At 44.1% G+C, this 18914-nt stretch overlaps 1 protein-coding gene across 9 annotated transcripts in view; it reads left to right on the top strand.

The window, feature by feature from the left end:
- The window catches only part of FOXN3 (forkhead box N3), a 216629-nt gene that overhangs the window by 46362 nt on the left and 151353 nt on the right, over positions 1-18914 (top strand). Inside the window, exons 3-4 of one of the 9 annotated variants that reach the window (XM_040066832.2) lie at positions 14634-14731; positions 15609-15766. The exons of the other annotated variants lie outside the window; for them this stretch is intronic. The gene's annotated coding sequence lies outside the window, so the exon portion shown is untranslated. The remainder of the gene's footprint in view (positions 1-14633; positions 14732-15608; positions 15767-18914) is intronic. 9 annotated transcript variants of the gene reach the window in all.

Below are 18914 nucleotides of genomic sequence, written 5' to 3' on the forward strand. Positions count from 1 at the left end.
TGCAGAGGTGCCGCAGCAGGCACGCCAGGGAGCTGCGGGAGTGGTGGCAGCATTGCTGGAAAATTGCTACGCTTTTAAACAGGAGTTTGCAGCCTGGTATGGAGACCTGGTGTCTCCATGTGGAGCTGCATGGACCTTCCAGCTCTCTCAAAACCAGTGCTCGTGCAGGGAGCTGTGCTGGGGACTGCTCCTGCAGGCTGGCTCTGGGGCACAGGGTGGAGATGAGCAGGACAGGATTCTTGTAGAGCTGCTGGTTGTGTCTCAGCTCCCACCTGTGGCTCTGGCGAGCCTGGTGCAGGGCACAGCCAGCCATGTGCTGCCCCGGTCTGCTGCACCTCCAGGCTGGGCAAGGTGAAGTGCTGGCCTTGAGGGGCAGTTACTGCGTGGCTGTGGCCGCTGGTTTTCTTCTCCAGTCACTCCTTGTGGTCTGTGAGTCAAGCACAATTAGGATGTGTGTGTTTGTAATTGAGTAAGGCTAACGAGAGCGGTGCCTTTCGTTACAAGATGCATGGGTGGGTGCCGAGCTGTAAATCTGAGCTAGCGAGGACTCTGAGAGCTCTGTTCGATTAATCCAAACACAGAAATGTTTACTGGAAATAGATTTATTTTCCAGTGACTTTATTTGCAAATTTTGGTTAACAACAGTTTACTCCTAATACAATCACGTCAAGCAGCAAGTGGGACTTACTGTTGTTCCTGGCCTTTCCCACAAAGTGTTTTGAGCAGAATGAGGAGTGAGTCAAAGGAAGCACCGGCTGATGGATGAACAGATTGCAGCACAGCCATCTATTCTATTGCACGCTTCCAGGGAAACCCCAGCAAATTAGATGTGCAGTTTTTAACTACACAGAGAAAACGAAAGAAATTACATTATGAATGAAAAATTAGGTGGAAATGTCTACTGTCTCATAAAAAATTCAGGAATAACTCCCTCTAAAATATTCTGGTTTATGCACACATTTGATTTGTGCTCTGGGAGCAAAATAAAGTTGCTAAGATAAAACAGTCTAATAATGATTTATGCAAATTTATTTGAACAAAGCAATGATATAGTTGCCTATAGTAAACAGTTTGGAATGCGAAATGGTATCTACGAACTGCCTCTCTCTGTATGACTGCAATAGATGATCTGGGAAGCTACATGAAGAAAATAGAATTTCACATTCAAAAGGGGCTCTGATGCCGTGTCTAGTGAGCAGGACAGCCAGTTGAACAGATTGTGAGTGTCTGATAAAATAATCTCCAGCTTGATTCTTCCTAGGCTATTTATAGCACGTGTTTAATTTGAAATTTAGGTATGTGCTGCAGATGACCCTAACAATCATACCAGGGCCGTGTATGATAGTACGAATTGTCTCATATTGCACATATGCCAAAATCTCAAGTTGCTTTGCGTGCAGAAAATCAGGCTCTGTATCCTCAAAATATGGCTGAAAATAGGAAAACAATTGTAGTCCCCAGCTGCTATGGGCATATGGGGCCAAATTTATCCCATCTGTTGAAGGCTATGGAGTTCCGCCAGGGATGACTTTGATCTCGTATGTCTAGCAAAGTGGAACCAATATGTCAATATATGACATCTTGCTACTTCTGATGTTCTCCCAATAAAACATCATCATTCAAAGTGGAGTGCATTTCCCAAGTGCCCAAGTCACAAACACAGTCATGGGGGATATTTCAGAAGTGCTCTGATTCTTGCTGTGTTGATGTTAAAGCAGTGAACAGCAAATTGCCCTTTTCCTCAATGAGGGCTCGAGCCTTGGAGCTGCTGCTGTGAGTGTGTATCAGCCCAAGGCACAGAAACCAAGGGCCTTTTGAAACATTTTAAGCAAAACACTGCAGAGCAGAAAGCTGTTTCTGCATTCAGGTATTGCAGAGCACATTTCACTTGAAAAACTTTTTTCAAATCAGGAGTGATAATGCCATATAGAAATAGTAGGGTTATTTACTGTACATGCTTTGGCTTACCAGGGCATCTCTAGATACCTGGCGATGGGCAGAGCCACAAAATCTGCATTTGACTTCAGCCATCAACAAGTTTAAGAGACATTTGAATCCTTTGCTTTGAACAGGGCTAATTTCCTAGTCCCCAGCAGCCACTCTCTTGGGGACTAGAAGGATTCAACTGAAACAATGCTTGTCATCTGACTGGGGTTCTGGGGACAGTTTTTGCCGTTAAGTTCCTCCTGGTTTATTCTGGACAAGTTTTAGGTGTTGTGTGTAGGAAAGCTACATCTTCTGCGCAGGACTTCACTGGTGGCAACAGAATGATCTTTCCAGCACCAGGCCCTTGTGTTAAAGGCAGTAATGAACAGAAAGTGACTCTTTTTGGTCTCATGCTTACAGTAAGGCTGTTTTTTTGGGCCCTTCATGCATATCTGAGCAAGACTGGGAAAATCATGTAAGTGCTGGCATAAGATAGCTGCAGATTAGAATCTCTGACCGAGCTGGTGTTTCTTTTCAGCAATGCTACATTGGACTCTGTGAAAGGTAGATCTTGATAAACACTGTTCCTTAGCATAGCTGACAAAATTTTACATAAAATTATCCTGGGAGATGATTGTAGAGTTTAAAATGTGACTGCAGACATTTATAATCAAATTACTTTGCCCCTATTCAATACACAGTACCTTATAAAGAGGACTTTGAATGGCTGTGGACAGTCACTTCAGTCTCTGTTCAGAAAGCACATAGGCACTGTTAGCTTCGAGTGAAGAGGTATGAAAGTACAGTGGACTTGCCCCACAAGCAGCAAATGGAAGATCATCTATTTTGCTCTATTTATTCCTTTGTGATCATTCTCTTCTCCCTGGGGCTTTCTCATCTGCACACTCTGCATTACTTATGGACTGCTAAGCCAGATCTCCACATCTGAGAAAACCTGACAGGTTCAGTTTCGAATCTCGATCAATGCTGCATTTCCCTCCAAACCAGAATTAGCCCCTGGAAATTGGGGTGAAGGCATATGTGCCTTTTGTTTGGCTCTTTGGGAAGTCATTCCTTTGCTGCAGCAGGTGAAAATCAGGGAGATCACCAGATGATTTGCTGAGATGGCACATCTTCCTCAAGAAATATGTGGTTAATTTTAATAGCTCAACTATTTAATGTGCCAGGTTATAGCTAACACTGTCTATTACTTGTAATGAGCTAAACTGGGACATCTCTGTCACTTGAGGGTGCTACAGCTGAAAGGAGGTTTTCATAAGGAGCTCTTGATCTGTCAGTGGCGACCACAGCTCTTGCAGCTTCAGCTGAGATAAAAGCACTGTTTGCTTAACAGGATTGAATTTTCCTCAAAGAAATAATTGAAACAATAGGAGAATCGCCCAAACCTGCGCTGAGCATTAGCAGATGAGCCGGTTTAAAATCGATCCATTTGGAAAGGAAATAATGTGCGGATTGGTCAAGGTAATGATGGTATCGAATGATAAAATGGACGCAGGGGTGGAGAAAGCTTGTGAGGGATATAGTGTCACCTAAAAGCTTTGCAGAAGTGCTTTTATTACCCTGAATCAGCTTGGTTTTGCACTGACACTTAGCTGTTTGCAAAGAATTATACCTGCTTCTGAGATAAATACATCTGACAGTGAACTCTTAACCCCTCTTTTTCAGGCCCCTTCTGGGCAGTGGCTGTGGAGAACGAGATGCCTTCAATTTTTCCAAATACAGAGTTAGAGAAAATGGGGTGCAAAACTACGGTACATAATTTACTAGTGAGCAGAACACTTCAGGAAAATTAGAGTCATTATTGAATGTAATGAAACCTGACAAATTAGAGTTTCATAGGCCCTCCCTGAGATTAGCGTGATCCATTAAACATGCTCTCTGACTGCTAAATGGTGTTGTCCCATTTCTCCATAAGAACTTGAGAAATCTGAGGTAACTCTGGCTAACAGCTGATTGAAAGCACCCAATCAAGAGCTCCTTAAAGTAAGAGGAGAAATTATCCTGATTAACATTATTTCCAAGAAGGTACTCTCTAAGTAGGCTGTAAATTGTGTTAGAAGCATTTGGGTATTGCAGGGAAGGCTGAATTTGACACTGAAGTGGCCACAAAGTAATGTACGAAATGGAGTGATCCAGGGAAGAACATTTTGTTGATTGTGGTGGGAAAATTGAATTACTCTCAGTTGCATAGATATTCAGAATATGTACATTAAAGTGAGTGATACACAGTTTAAAAGAAGAGCAAGCAAATACAAAGAGCAGAAAAAGGCCCTTTCACAAATCCTCTTGCCTCATTATTTATATCTTAAGATTGTTTTCCGAGGGCTGATCATGAATGCCTTATCCATTATGGTGAGACATCCCAGTGATGCAAACTAAATCAATACAATAGTATTCCTTAAAATAATTGCTTCTTCCTTGACTGATTCTACATTAAAAGCAACCTTTAAATGACAGCCATTAGCACGTGAGATCTGGTCACTGGTACTGGCTGAGCTGCGTGAGATAAATGGTGAAGGCTCTGTGTGACAGAGTTGATACTGAGTTTCACAACAAAGCCTTCAAACTGGGAGTCAGTGAGAGAGTGCATAAGTTGCCAGTTTGGGACAAAGGGTCTTTATCTTGTGGAAGAGGTAGCACATGGATATTGTTTAGTGCCTGGTGCTTCAGGGACCACTTAAGCTTCCTTAAGCAGAAGAGATGCTGTGGCTTGAGCATGGCTAACATTCCAGCCCAGGTTAGCCTCTCTGTTGGTAAAATGCCTCAAAATCCAAATCCCACGTCTAAAAATGTTGTGTAGCATATGTGTGCTGGAGTGATGAGTCTGCAGTTTAGTTTTGCTTGTTCCATGTCTTACCAAACCAATCACCCATCCCAAGTCCCAGTTTGGGAGGTCCTGCACACTGCCAGGCACAGTCCATAGTGTCTTTCAGAAGCTTCCGGTGCAACAATGCGTGACACTGAAATGCAATAAAAATTAAAACCTGGAATAATGGCGGGCATTAATAGATATTTCTGATGTTTCTGCACCAAATATTTAAGTGAAATGCTAAATGGCAAGTTAAAACAGCCACATGACTACAGTTTAATGCTAAGAGCAATCTAGTATAATCTCATCTTAATTTCATAACATCCTCAAAGCTGACCAAAGCTGATCTAGAAGACTGATTTGTGGTGTTTTTCTAGGATCACTTATTAAAAATGGCTCAGCTAGTGCTGCTGTGGGTGGTGTTTCAGCCAGAGCAGTGGGTACTGGCACAGTGTTAAAGTGCCATCATGGCATGTAAAGAAGAATTGGAAGGAAGAAGCTTCGAAAGGTTCTAATGGAAAACAATCACTTGAAATACAAATAAGATTCATGTAACCTTACCTCTGCCTAGAAGTAATCTATCAGCATGGCTGGTGTGGTGCAGGACAAAACATGATGAATGTGAACATAGTCCCAGAGAAGTTAAGTTTATTCCTCCCTAATCTGACTGTTTGTGAACGTTTCTAGTGCCCATCCCTGTAATATCTGAGCCCTGTCTGACGTTGTTGTTCAGGACTGGCAGCTCATGCCTGCTGTCAAGAGGAGATCTTTAAGGAAGATCTTTGTTGGTTATGATGTAGCTTATACATAAAAATACTTACGGTAGCTGCTTACATGTATCCTCTTCTAAAAGATAAAGCACTTGGGTGCAGGCTGAATGCCTGCTACTTTCTCATCTCCCTGATGTTCATTATAAACCAAGAAGACGAGTTTTTTAAAACCTATTCAGATGTTTTTTGCCGTAACTTTCTCTAGTAGATGTATTCCTATTGATTGCAATGAAACACACAGAGTAGAAGAGAACAGATCAATTGAAAAGTAAAGTTAAGACAGCAAGCACACTTCTTTTCCACTTACAGTAATGGAGGCAGTTAGGGCTGGATCTATCCCAGGTGTAATGCTGCTGAAGTCAATGGAGTAGTACCAGCGATGAATTTGGCTCCCAGTGTTTTGTTTTGACCTTTTCAGAAGGTTGCTTTGCAGGAGTGAAACTATTAAATACAGCCAGTGATACTTTAAGTTGAAATATAGAAAAGGTAAAGCTAGTGTGCATAGCACCTTTTTCATTAAGGAAGAGGCCTGACTTTTATAGAGTAAGGGCAAAAGAATTGATTCCAGATAAGTGCTAAAGTTAGTCTCAGGTTTCCCTGGTGAATAACAATCCCAAGTTGGCCTGAGACTTGAATAGCTCTGCATTTGTGCATGGCTGTCTAGAAGGGGCTGCATTGTCTTTCTGTACACCTGTGCATCAGAATGGGGTTTGAGTTGGATATCAGAGCCTGCAGAGACACTATTCACCTACTCAGCAATGATCCATGTAAAGCAGCTGAACATACTTCTTCATTCAAGTTCAAGGGTCCTGAAATTGCCTGGCAGTGCTTGGTGTGACGATCTTTGTTAGCTGGTACTCTTGGATTTCAGTAGACACCACAGGTTCTTCACACACTGCAATTGTCTCAGGAAGGCAGGGGCTAGTGCTGTGACTTTGGAGTACTTGCTGCTTCAAACCGTTGTTTTACACCTTTGTTGCACTCACGCAGGCTAAGAGAGAGCAGCGTGTTCTGTGGCAGCTGACAGGCAGCAGTGCGACTACTGCATTGCCCTCCGCTGAAATTTCCAGTGGTCTCTGAGAGCAGTAGCAGTGAGCACTGTCCACAGGGACAGAGGCTTTGCTAACAAGGATGGAGATGGAAAAGCTCTGGCTCCTCCTCAGGTAGTTACATTAGCAAGGATGGCAGAAGTGTCAGATGTGTGCTGCAGGAGGTCCCTTTGCTGCGGTGGGATCAGGGCAGCTGGAGCAAACACTGGTGCTGCTGCTGCTGCTGTGGAAGGGAGAGAGAACTGTGGAAGGGGGTGCTCAGACATTTGTCACACTACCTTGGCCCAGAGGTGATGCTCAAGAGGTGCTCCTGGAGTGGCTGGCTGTGTGCTCCTACCCCTCTTCTCATAGTTCCTTCTCTTTCTCATGTCCAGACCTCCCTGCCCTTTCCTTTTATGGTCCCTTCCCTCCTCCTGTCCTTCCCAACAAAGCTCTTCCCCAGCTGAGCTTAAGACACCGATGGCACTGAGCCGATACGTGCACGTCAGTCTGCTGATGTCCAGAGCCCTAACGTGGGCTGTGGGCTTTTTGGGGGTAGGGTCTGATCCCACATTGCCTGGCTCAAATGGACCAAGGCCTCCCTTTCCCCTTAGCTACTTGTACACTAAATGCACTCATGTGCAACGAGTTCTAATTTTGCTGGTGGAACAGGGCAGAGGAGTAAGTAGGTCTAAAGATTCCTTGAGCCACTTGGACCTACCCATCCTGCATGTGCATGCGAGGTGAGAGGATTTCAGCACAGACAACTCTTGAACAGGACCATTCATGTTGATGGGAAATTTTCAGACAAATACAATCTCAGTATCCTCGTTTGACCTATTTCTTGCACCTTGTAATTCCTCTGCTAGGTGGAGTTTGAGTCCCTGTCCCAGCAGAGGTTTCCAAGCAGGAGACCATGAAGTAGTCTCCTGCAGCAAGGGCTTTCTTACTTTTGTAGTGTCTACAGCACTATGTTTACTAGTTTCTTCTAAAGTGTTATGAAAAATTAAAACTAAACTTGTTAAATAAATGAGGAATGCACATGTTCAGATGCATTATCTATGTTTTAATTGCACTCATTTGTTGATGCTGTCCTTGGGTAAGGAGGCAGGAGCCTTCTGCCTGAATGAAGGGCTTGGGAGCTGCAGGATCTGGGCTGAAGAACTGAATTTGTTTGCCCAGGAATGTTTAAAATGAGGATAGCGGTGAACCTCATCCAGTGCATGAGATTAAGTTCTTGGAGACGGATGCCATCCTTCTGCTATGGTCTTGAAAGTGTGGCGATTACACCCCGCTTCCTGGGGTGAAATCTTTATCGAGGTGCTTTCTTACAGCCAGGCGAATCCCGGTGTCTGTCACGTTTGCAGCCACGTACGTCCACGCCGAGGTCCTCACGGTGAGCGCTGCCCACGCCTGTCCCCCACAGCCTGCCTGGGGCTGGGCTGTCCCCGGGGCTCCCCGAGGTGTTCCCGTTGCTGCTTCCTGCGCCGGGCGCTCCGGTTGCTTTATTTGCTCCTGTGATCCTCTCAGGTGCTGTTAGCGGTGCCCCGGCAGCGCCAGTCTGCGCACGCTGAGCCCCGCGGGGCGCGCTCCTCCGTGGGCCGGTAGCGTCCCTCCCTTCCACAAAGCCATCCAACTTCATCTTGGAGCTGGCTTTGAAACTAATTGCTGCGCAGAGTCTCGCAGCTGTCCTGATTAGCGATTTGAAACTTCTGGACTTAGTAACTCCATCTTCATTAGGAAGATCTGTTTTTATAATAATTGTCTCTAAAGAGGGCCTGGGGGATTATTAAGAGATGGCATTCATTATCGGTAAAAATGCCACGAAGAAATTTCGTAGACAAATGTTGATGTTCTGGATGATGTAGCTTTTCTTCCGCAAGGAAACAATTTTATCTAAAAAACATAATTATCTTAATAATTATCTTGAAAACTAAATGGGAATTTGAGGCTTGGTCAGGGTTTTCCGAGTGGTTGACGCCTGCAGTGCTGAGCAGCTGGGACGGGTAAAGCTGGTTATTTGGGGAAAAAGCCTGAACGTAAACCAACAGAAAAAAAGGTGTGGAGGAAGAGTAATGTCTCTGGTAAGGAAGGGCTTTGGTAGAATCTGACATTTAAACAGCGGGCTAAATTGGGGAGAAATTAACTCAGGCTGCAGACACCATCTTTGGAGCTTGAGGACTAAATGCTAATAGAATATGGCAGGTGGAGAACAAAGGATTTTTTATTTGGTTGTGGGTTTTTTGGTGGTTTTTTTTTTTTTTTTTTTTTTTTTTTTTGGGGGTGGTGGTGGTTTTTTTTGTTTTATTTGTTTGTTTCTTTGTTTATTTGTTTGTTTAACTCTAGGAGGTTACAGGAGGGACTAGTAGCTTCCAGATCTGCTGGACAGTGTGATGGATTAAACCAGCAAGAGTGCTTGCTGGTGGGAGGTGGAGGTGCAGTAAGGCTGCCCTGGATTAGGAGGAGATGGACCAGAGCAAGGTGATGAGTGAAAGGAGTGGGTCGCTTGCTGAATCTCTGGAGGTTTTTAATTACAGGAAGTAAAATGAATATCTGAAGCATTTGGTGCATATCAGAAGCAAGAACAATACACTGGTAAAAGGCAGCTGTAAGGCCAGTCAGATGTCTGTATCTGTGGTCACTGAAGGAATGTAGGTATCCTTAAGATACTTCTCCACAGCATCTGTGCTGTGTTTTATTAAAAGGCTTTTGTCTTTAGAGAGTAATAACAGAGCAAGAGGGAACAAATTGATTTGCTCTTTTTTTTCTGTACTTCAGCTTTGCCTTCTTGATGTTTATTTTGGTTATTGTGGCTTCTGAGGCATTTTTAATTAGTATTTCTTTCTTAAACAGAGTGTCTGTGAATAGTTCAGAATCTCATGTCCGAAGCTGCAGAAAATACTATTTCACTGAAAAAAAATGGGAAAGTGAATTTTCTCTAAGGAGATGTGTTTTTGAATTATTGTTTGTATCTGCATCTAAAAGAAAGGAAATGATTATTTCTTACGGCAGCTGAGAGATGGTCATGAGGAAAAGGAAACCATTATTAATTAATCATCAATTATTATTTTAATATTTATGTAGCACTGTGTGACTGGTGGCCCACAGGGATGGCGGATCATCTCTCTGCCTGAGGAGCCTACATTCTAAATTTAGCCATGGTGATGGCTGCTCATGGCAGATGATGCGTTTTCATCATTCCCTGTTCTGCCTCAGCTTTTCAGTTGAATCCCATTTTAATTCCCCATCCCCAATAGAGGGGAGCCTGCACTAAGCAGGGATGGTGAGATCAGAGGCTAAAAGAGTACAATCAATGCAGTAAACAGAGAGGCAGGATTAGAGGTCTGATCTCAGAGTTACATCTTGCAATCCTTACCCAGAATTGCAATAATGTAAATAAAATCTTTCCAAGAATAAAGAGTGCAGGATTTGGTGCCAATTTGGAAAGACCTGCCCTTTCTGGGCCCTCAGACTGATGTCCAAGTAAAGTTTTGGGGTTTTTTTCAAAGTCCTTAAATTGACAGACTTAATGGTGGGACCTGGCTTCCGTGGAACTGGTGGCAGCCGTACTGGGATGTTTCTTTTACTGGTGTTTTCCCTGACCTTACCTCTTGCTGAGGTCCCATTCCTATTTCTGTGCTTTGAAGTAGGTATTTCTGGATTCTGTGCCTGTGCCTGATACTGCACTTGCTGGCAGCAGTCAGTAGGGTAATAAACTCTGATAGATGTATTCTGATAAAACCCATATATTTAGAGCTTAAGAATTAGATACATCACAAGGGTTGTATAGTGTAAGGTGGCAGTTCCACAGAGTGTCAAATTGGACTCTGTGATTCAAAGAGTACGTTTATGTGGCAGCCACTTGAAGTGGAGTAGACTTGAAAAAGCAACTGAAAATATGTAGTACTGAGAGAAACCAGCATTTATGTAAAGTACCTGTCATTGTCAAAGTGTGGTGTAGTAGCTAGAACAGAAAACGGGAGTCAAAAAGTCTAGGGTTTATTTTTGGCTCAAGTATATCTGTACTGAAGTCAAATTAATTGGAGCTAAATACAGAAGTCTCTCCTTATATAGGATTTTTGATCCACTTTCAGAACTCCATTGGAGATATATGCTGTTTTGTTTTTGCAGATGATGATCTAAAAGCATTGAAGGAAGTTGCTACATTTGTATTAATGTATGCAAAATTTTTTTCCATAAGCATGTGAGTTAGCATGAGATGTATGACTTCTATGCTGGGAGGGATAAATGTGTGGAAATCTATAGCTATTGCCAGGTGCCAGTCTTAATCAGAAATCTGTTGGCTTCACTGAAATTTTGCATAGATATTTTCCCCTGTCAGGTGACCTACTTAGATAGAAGAATACTGTATAACAAGTCTTACAGAGGTTTCTGGGCAGAGTCCCTGCTCTGCAGAGTAGAAGTCCAGGACAAAAAGACACATTTTCATTTATTGGTACCTTTTCATTCATTTAAATAAAAAATTGAATAAAGGAAGTTTAAATATTTTGAATGTGACCTTTACTTGTTAAAATGATTCTTTAAAGAACCAAACCAAAACAATCTGACATCTCCAGGAGAATGCCTGCATAGGTGTTCTGCAGAAGGTATCCCAGTGACCTCCAGGGGAGTTCTCTTGAAGAAGTTCAGCCTCCTGGACAGTGAGTTTGTCTTTGGGACATTGTTTACAGGACGTGTCATGGTTTGGCTGTCCCTACACTGTACTGTGCAGGGGGTAGCAGATATATCCTTAGAGATTATCCCACGAGAGGATGTTGTGGTTCCCTTTTGTTTCAGCTTGCTTCCAAGTCGAGATGGTTGCTCAAATGTACTCCCAAGAGTGAGGCAAGAGGCAGTCCAAGCATATGGACAGTGGATTCTGCAGAGACATGATTTGACAGTGGTTTCATTCCTCTGGGCTGGCTCGGGCCTCTGTTGCACTGAGTGTGCTCTCTGTCTGCCCAGAGCTGGGCATGTTCCCTTTGGGGCCCCATCAGTACCTCATAGAAGTAGGACCTAATCACCTAACCCAGTACTTGCAATGCACAGTCCTGAAATAATGCACAGAAAAAAGTGTATGACAGAGTGTGTTACTATTTTGTTCATCTGGGTAGAAATAAGAAGCAGAGTTATCAGAGGAGAGGGAGACAGCGGTCCGGTTGCCTGTGTTGCCATCTCCTGCTGGCAGCGGAGCAGGATGGACACAGCACTGAGAGCAGCCACAGCTGGTTTGGCCATTCTGGTTTGTGTAATGGCCAAGGGCCAGATACACCGAGGAGCACGTTCATTTCTGTGCAGGATGGTGCCCCTAGGCAAGACAAGCATCTTGTAAGGTGAGCATTCTGCTGTAAATGCCCTCCCTTCTCACGAGCATTGTGTCAGCAGGGAGAGAAGCAAACCTTCAGGCAGGGCTATAAGATGGCACTTTTGAAAGCACCTGAAGGCTGAAGCAATACTAACTTCACTGAAAGTCATTTAAAAGTCAGTGAGACTTGGGCTTTTAAATCTTTCTAGTGGATTTCTTACAAGTTACCATCAGGACTTGAAAATCTAATCTATTAGCTGTGCCTCCATTGTACCATCCATCTGAAAATCTCTAATCAAAGCTGTAAATATCTATAAATCTGTAATACCTTATGAATTCTCAATATTGACTTGAATTTTGGGATGTTTACTGTATGAGTGTATTGATTTAGGTTAATGGAAAAATAGCCCAGTCAGTAATAAAAGCTGATGGTAAATCAGCCCAGTATAGGAGGGTGACAGGCAAGGATGGAGAGACCCAACAGGTAAAGGCCAGCAAGTCAGCGTGAGCGGCTTGTGTGGCCAGTCCATCTTTTCCTCACTGGGACAAGGGAGAGAGTCCAAGGGAGACCTGCTGTGGGGAGAGCAGTGTGTCCTGATACATGAATCAGCTATAATCATGTTACCATCAGGTGACACAAGGTACACCTGTCTGTCCTTTAACTTGCTGGTGAGCAACACCTCGGATCTAAAGGCACTGACAGAAGTCCAGCGGAGTCCTGCAGTTTGTCAGGTAAATAGGGTTCATTCTCAGGGTCCTGTTTTTATCTCAGGGCTGCGTGTCCTGGTAGGAGCAGCTGCAGGATTGTGCCCTGGGAAAGAGAGTGATGCCTCACAGCCCAGGGAGGTGCAGCCAGAACAGCAGAGGTGTCACTCACTACAGCACACTTCTGGAGGAAAACAACCAACCGTGGGTTATCCAGTTCAACAGCTGCTATGGACCTGTACCGTTTTGCCTGAAGCCATTCTGTAGACTGCAGGGAAAAATATTAGTGATCTGCAGGAAAAGCCAGACTTCCTGACATGGATGTAACATTAGGCTTAGCTGCAAGACCCGAAGCAGTAGAATTTGTAACCCGAGTATCTTCTTTTCTGGTCGAGCTCATTGGGATATTAGCTCGGGTTGTTCTGACTCAGTCTTTTATCCTTGTGGTTTATAAAGCAGAAGGGCTTTTTTTCCCCGTTAATTTCCAGTATATTACTTTCTTGTTTTAAATAAAGCTCCTGCTCTATTTTTGAATAACATAATAAGTGAAAAATGACTTTATTCATCCTGGTGGCAGGACAGCAATTTGTTACACTGCCAGCTAGAGGACCTGGATCAGAAACAAATTTGGGTTCCCAGGCTCTATGCCAGAAGAGCTGAGACATATTTTTGAGGTGATGTACTTGGACTCTAGGGGGAGATTGTTGACTGAACTGAGCTGCTTTCACAAACATCCTGCCAGCTGAGCCTTGACACAGTGCTGGTCTTTGCCTCAAATGGACAGGTCCCCTGCCCCATACTAGGCTAGGAACTACTCAGAAGCACAGGTGAAGAATTGAGAATGCATGCAGCTGAAATTAGGTTCATGCGTTCACACTTACCACTTATTATTTATTCCATTGATCCAAGCACAGGGATCATGTATAACGATGGCTCTGGGTTGTTGGAGCGGGGGTTGTTGCCCTCTTCATGTGGGGCCAGAGCTGAAACTTGAGCAGAAGATGATGCAAGGCCATTGCTTCCCACATGACCAGCCTGGACTTGACCTAGTTCCACATCACCCTTTGAAAGCACACTCTCTCTCTCACTCTCTCTCTCTCTCTCTCACTCTCTCTCTCTGTTGCTTCCCTGTAGCCCTTCCCACCATGCTCCATGGTGCTTCCTCATCTCCCAGACCGCTTCCACCTTGGCCATGCTCCTGCTGTCTTAGGGAGATGCAAGGTGGAATCTGGAGGCATGGACTTCTAGTGGAGCAGCCCTGAGAAGTTTGGTAGCTCTGAAGCTGCAGCTTTTTTAAAGGACTGAACCTGCATAAGGCCTGATCTGTTACAGTTACTGTTTGTGTGAGGCAGCATCTTCCAGCTGCTGTTCTCTTCATGGATAGAGATATCAGCTGGAATGGTCTGCTTCCACATTTTGTATAGACATATTAAGTGTTTGGAAAAGCTCCAGGTTCTTCAAGCAAGTATGTAAGGGGAAAAATTACAGGCTGAGACTACAAGGGAGAACGTGTTGTTTAGGACCATATTATTGAAAAATAACTCCCTTTTCTTTTATCGGGGTAGAGGCAATGCTGATAATTCTGACTGTATGATTAGATGGTCATTGATAGGTATGTTTATGTATTATTTTCTGATGTTTGTGTATACCTGTAGTTATTTCAGAGGGTGAAATGCTGGTTATTAATAGCGCTGTTGGAGCGGTAGGAAGGTACTATAAAATCAGGAGAAGTCTGCATAGACCTGAGTCATGTGTCCTAGATATACGATAATTACCATAATACGCAAGAGATAGGGTTTTCAAGCAAAGCTATGAGGTGACACATTTAAAGCAAAAGAAGAATTTTTTCCACACAGTCAATAGTTAAAGCGTGGAACTTCTTGATACAGGCTGTTGTTGATGCTGAAGCTTACAGGAACCTTTTTGAAAGTTGATAGGAAAAAAATATCTTCGGGTTTACAGTATACCACGACATCTGATTGCATCTTTAGCTTCAGCTTCTAACTTCCAGCAGGACTCTGGAAGAATGCTGCAGTGTATCACCATGCATTTGCCCTGTTCTTCCTTAGGACATGGCTGGAACAAGGACGTGGGCAAGAGGAGCACTGCTCTGACTGGCTTCTTCAACTTTTACAGTAAACATTAAATGGAGTTATGTGACGGGGAGGTAAGGAGGAAATAAAGGTAGAGGGTTGGATGCTGATTAGCACTGGCATAAGTCCAAGGATGCAATCAAATAGTGCACAGGGCCACAGAGCACTGGGGTACCTGAGGACAGCTTCAGCCCAGCTCCCTAAGGACTCTGCAGGCGCCAGCATCACACTTCCCGCTAAGTAAGGCAAGCACAGGCATAAATTTCCACCTGGCCAATTTCAAGATCTTATTCCCTCTGCCCAACCTGAGAGAAGAAGCGGCTCAGGGGGAACCCATTAACTTCAGTAAGGATCCCCTTTGGTTACTTGGTGCCTAAAATCCTAGTGTCTTGAACAGAGCTGAGCACACACTTGCCATGGTGTGCATTCTCACACACAAATTCATGCATCACCAAGGGCACAGCTGCAGACCCACACTTCACACATGAGTGCAGCATGTCTGTGGCACTCTGAATCTGATGTGTGTGTATGGGAATTCCGAGTCAACCCTGACTGTGTACGAGAAGTGTGCAAGACCAGAGCTGTAGCGGAAGAACAGGTAGGAAGTTACTGACGGTGCTTGTTTCAGCCCATTTGTTTTCCTTCTCCATTTTTGTAGAGGTTGTGACAATGGACAGAAATACATAAAAGGAAGGGTGATATGTGTATTCTCTGGCCTCATCTGGTCAGCACTTACACATTTTCTAACTCGGCAAAGTGACTACTCTGTAATCACTGGAGCATATAAATCTTGGTGCTTTTTTGATTGGGACCTGTGCGTGGTAATGGATGAGCAGGGAGGCAATTTCTTTCATAAGGAGGTATTATGCAATTTAAAGGGGCCACCGCTTTTCCTATTTGTTGAATCTATGAGTTTTTTGCTTTGTGAACATCTGAATTTTCTACTTGCAGGTAAGAAATACCTACAGTTTGTTGTGATGATATGACCCAAGCACAGGGCAGCCCAGCGTTCCCCGCTGATTGGCATACTCTGGGATCTGCACAGCTATGAGACTATGTTCGGAGAGCCAAGAGGAAGGAGGAGTAGCAGAACCAGTGTTCCAGCAGAGGTAACAGCCTCCGCTGTGGATTGTGGATTGAGTGGCGTTGGATTGAGCTGTATTTGGCCTGGTACCCAGCATAATCCAGCTGCCTTTGCCTCAGCGGCATCAGCTGGCCTCAAAGCGGTGTCAGCATTATTTGGTGCTGGCTGTGTGCCCTACCCATGGCATGGCAGTCTTTCAGGAGTTTGCGGGGACTGGTATCTCGGGAAGCTTCCCTGGTGACCTCTTAGGTCAAAGCCATCCAGGGCAATCTCAGCAAGAGTAGTGGCATTGACCAGTCAAGAGGTTCGCTGGCACTTGCAGCCGTGTTTTGACTTGGTTGCGCGCAGTTAAAAGCTGTCCCGCCAGTTTGTTTGCTGATCCTCCCCCGGATCTGGCATTCCTCTGATTATGTAGCCAACTGTAGTTGGTTATTATTTAGACCAAATCGTGCCTTGGGCAAAACTGACATCACTGCTGGGCCTCATTAGGGAAATGAGGAGCAGGGTGTGGGGAGCGGCTGCAGGAAGTGCCACTGTTTCCCACCTCTGAACTGGGAGGTGAACGCCCCTTGCCAGGCAGGTTAGTGGGGTCTGTGATTTCAGACCTTTGGCAGCGCCCTTCAGTTACAGGAGGGATAGAAATCTCACTAGATGGAGAGCTTTCGTCCTGCTTTCAGCTGGGATAGAGTTAATTTCTTCCTGGTAGCTGGTAGAGGTCCGTGTTTTGGATTTAATATGAGAGTAATATTGATAACGCACCGATGTTTTAGGTGTTGCGGTGCAGTGCTTACCCTAAGTCTAGGACTTTTCAGTTTCTTGTGCTCTGACAGTGAGCAGGTCCAGAAATAAACTGGGAGGGAGCACAGCCAGGACGGGGGACCCAAACTGGCCAAAGGGGTATTCCGTGCCATGGAACATCATGCTCAGTGTGGGGGAAGATCGCTGCCAGGGGCTGATCGCTGCAGGGGTACAGGCTGGGCATCAGTCAGCAGGTGGTGAGCAGTTGTATTATGCATCACTTGTTCATCTATTATTATTACTGTTGTTATTATTATTACTATTATCATTACTTTTATTTCAGTCATTAAATTGTTCTTAACACTTGAACTTTACCTTTTTCCAGTTTTCCTTCACGTTCCAACTGGGGCTGGGGGGCACTGAACAAGTGTGTGGGATTTAGCTGCTGGCTGGAGTTAAAACACAACAGCTTTTGAGAAGTTGGCATGCATGCTATGTGATGTGGGCTGCTCCATTGCTGTCTTGTGTTTGCTTTTTCCTAATCACCATTTCACCAATCACTAACAGGGCAACATGATTTCTGTGCATTTCTGGTAATTTCAGAATAATGGATTTAAATAAATGAAGACTAATCACATAGTTGTTGGTAGGTGGTAACATCTTGTCTTCAAGTGGTGCAGAATTTCTTAGTTACATTGACAGTTTGGAAGAGAGAGTGCTTAGTGAAATCTGGAATAATTTTTTTCATTTGAAAACTTCTTTTGCTAGCCATTTTTCTTCTCGTGTTTAAATATCACCTTGATGTTGTATTACATCTCCCATACTTTACCTTACTTTATACTCTACTGGACTTTAGCTATGTAATTCCTGGTTTTCCCTTTTATCTAGTTGTTCCCGACCTTTGGAGTTGATCCTGTAACCAGAGGTGCAAGTAATGTTTTCCCACTGAAGATCAGACATGTCATGTAACACTGTCTTTAATTTCACTCTGTAGTTCATTCTGTCTTGCTAGTTCAACCTGCAACAAGTTACTAAAGCTAACTTATAAATGGTGTAAGTAATTTATCTTGTGGAGAAAAGCACAGTTTGAAGAGGGTAAATGCCTGTTCCAGTCACCACAGCAGCAAACTCTGCCACTAGTGCTGTTAACATCCAACCATTATCTGCCTCTTATTTCACACCAAACAGGATAACAAAGGCATTCTTACAAATGGACGGTTTCTGAACATTTCAGAAGCTTTTTTGGACCAGCACCTAAGAAATTAAGTTATGTTTAAGACCTCAGTTTTTATTTTGCTACAAATTATAGATGTTCACAGAAGTATCAGTAAGTGCAGGTTCTGAAGATGTGCTGCTTCCCATTAAACATACATGTGCTATCGTCTTCTCGCTTCTTTAGACCTGGCATTCATTATGAGGTCAGACTTTAATTTCTGAAGAATGTAATTTAAAGCTGTGTGTAGTGCTTTGTGATTACCTGGAACTAGTAAGGAAAAAGACTTGGCAGTCGCAAAATAAATATTTAGGAGCTGTAGCTGCCTTACCTCTGCTAGAGGGATTTTAACAAGGGGGCAGAAGCAAGCGAAGTGTCTGTTGCATTGCGGAAAGTTTTACAGGCAGAAGCTGACAACACGGGAGGCTCCTGCTCCCTGTATTTAAAGTTTACTTTGCCATTTGTGTTGAGTGGGTTCAGCGCTGTAGTGAATAATTTATAGGGAGTATGAATGAGCTCATTAGTCACCTTTTCAGCGCTTAAGTGCGTTTTGTGGTTGTCATTGCATGGGTCTTGTGTCGGCAGGCAGGACAAAGGGGCGGCTCAGCGGCTGCCCGGGTTGTCCCGGCGCAGCCCCGGCTGGCCCGTCCGCTGCGAAACCCCGGCTCTGCTGCCCGGCGGCGCTCCCGCAACCTGCGGGCCTTTTTCCAGGGATAGCTTGTTTCTTTTTTCTTACCTGCGGTGTTTGGTTTGATACTGTGTTCTTTTCATGTTGGGGGTGTTGTTTGTTGTGAGAAAGAATGTTGAAGATTATGTGATGTGATGTGGAATAAGTAAAAGCCTCTACTTGCATACAAGCCGTAAACGTGACTTTTCTCCTCAAATGTTCTTAAAAATTTTGTTATAGCCTGTCTTGGTTTTGGCTGTGATAGAGTTAATTTTCTTTCTAGTAGCTGATACAATGCTACGGTTTGGATTTATTACCAGAATAACATTGGTGACACGCTGCCGGTTTAGTTGTTGCTGTGCAGTGCTTAGCCTAAGTCAAGGGCTTTTCAGTTTGCCGTGCTCTGCCAGCAAGCAGGTGCACAAGAAACTGGGAGAGAGCACAGCCAGGACAGCTGACTGCAACTGGCCAAGGGGATATTTCATATCAAAAGCATCATGCCCAGTGGATAAACTGGGGGAGTTGGCTGCGAAGGGCTGATCGCTGCGGGGGTAC

Source organism: Hirundo rustica, chromosome 6, assembly GCF_015227805.2.
Source record: "Hirundo rustica isolate bHirRus1 chromosome 6, bHirRus1.pri.v3, whole genome shotgun sequence".
NCBI classification, from domain to species: Eukaryota; Metazoa; Chordata; class Aves; order Passeriformes; family Hirundinidae; genus Hirundo; species Hirundo rustica.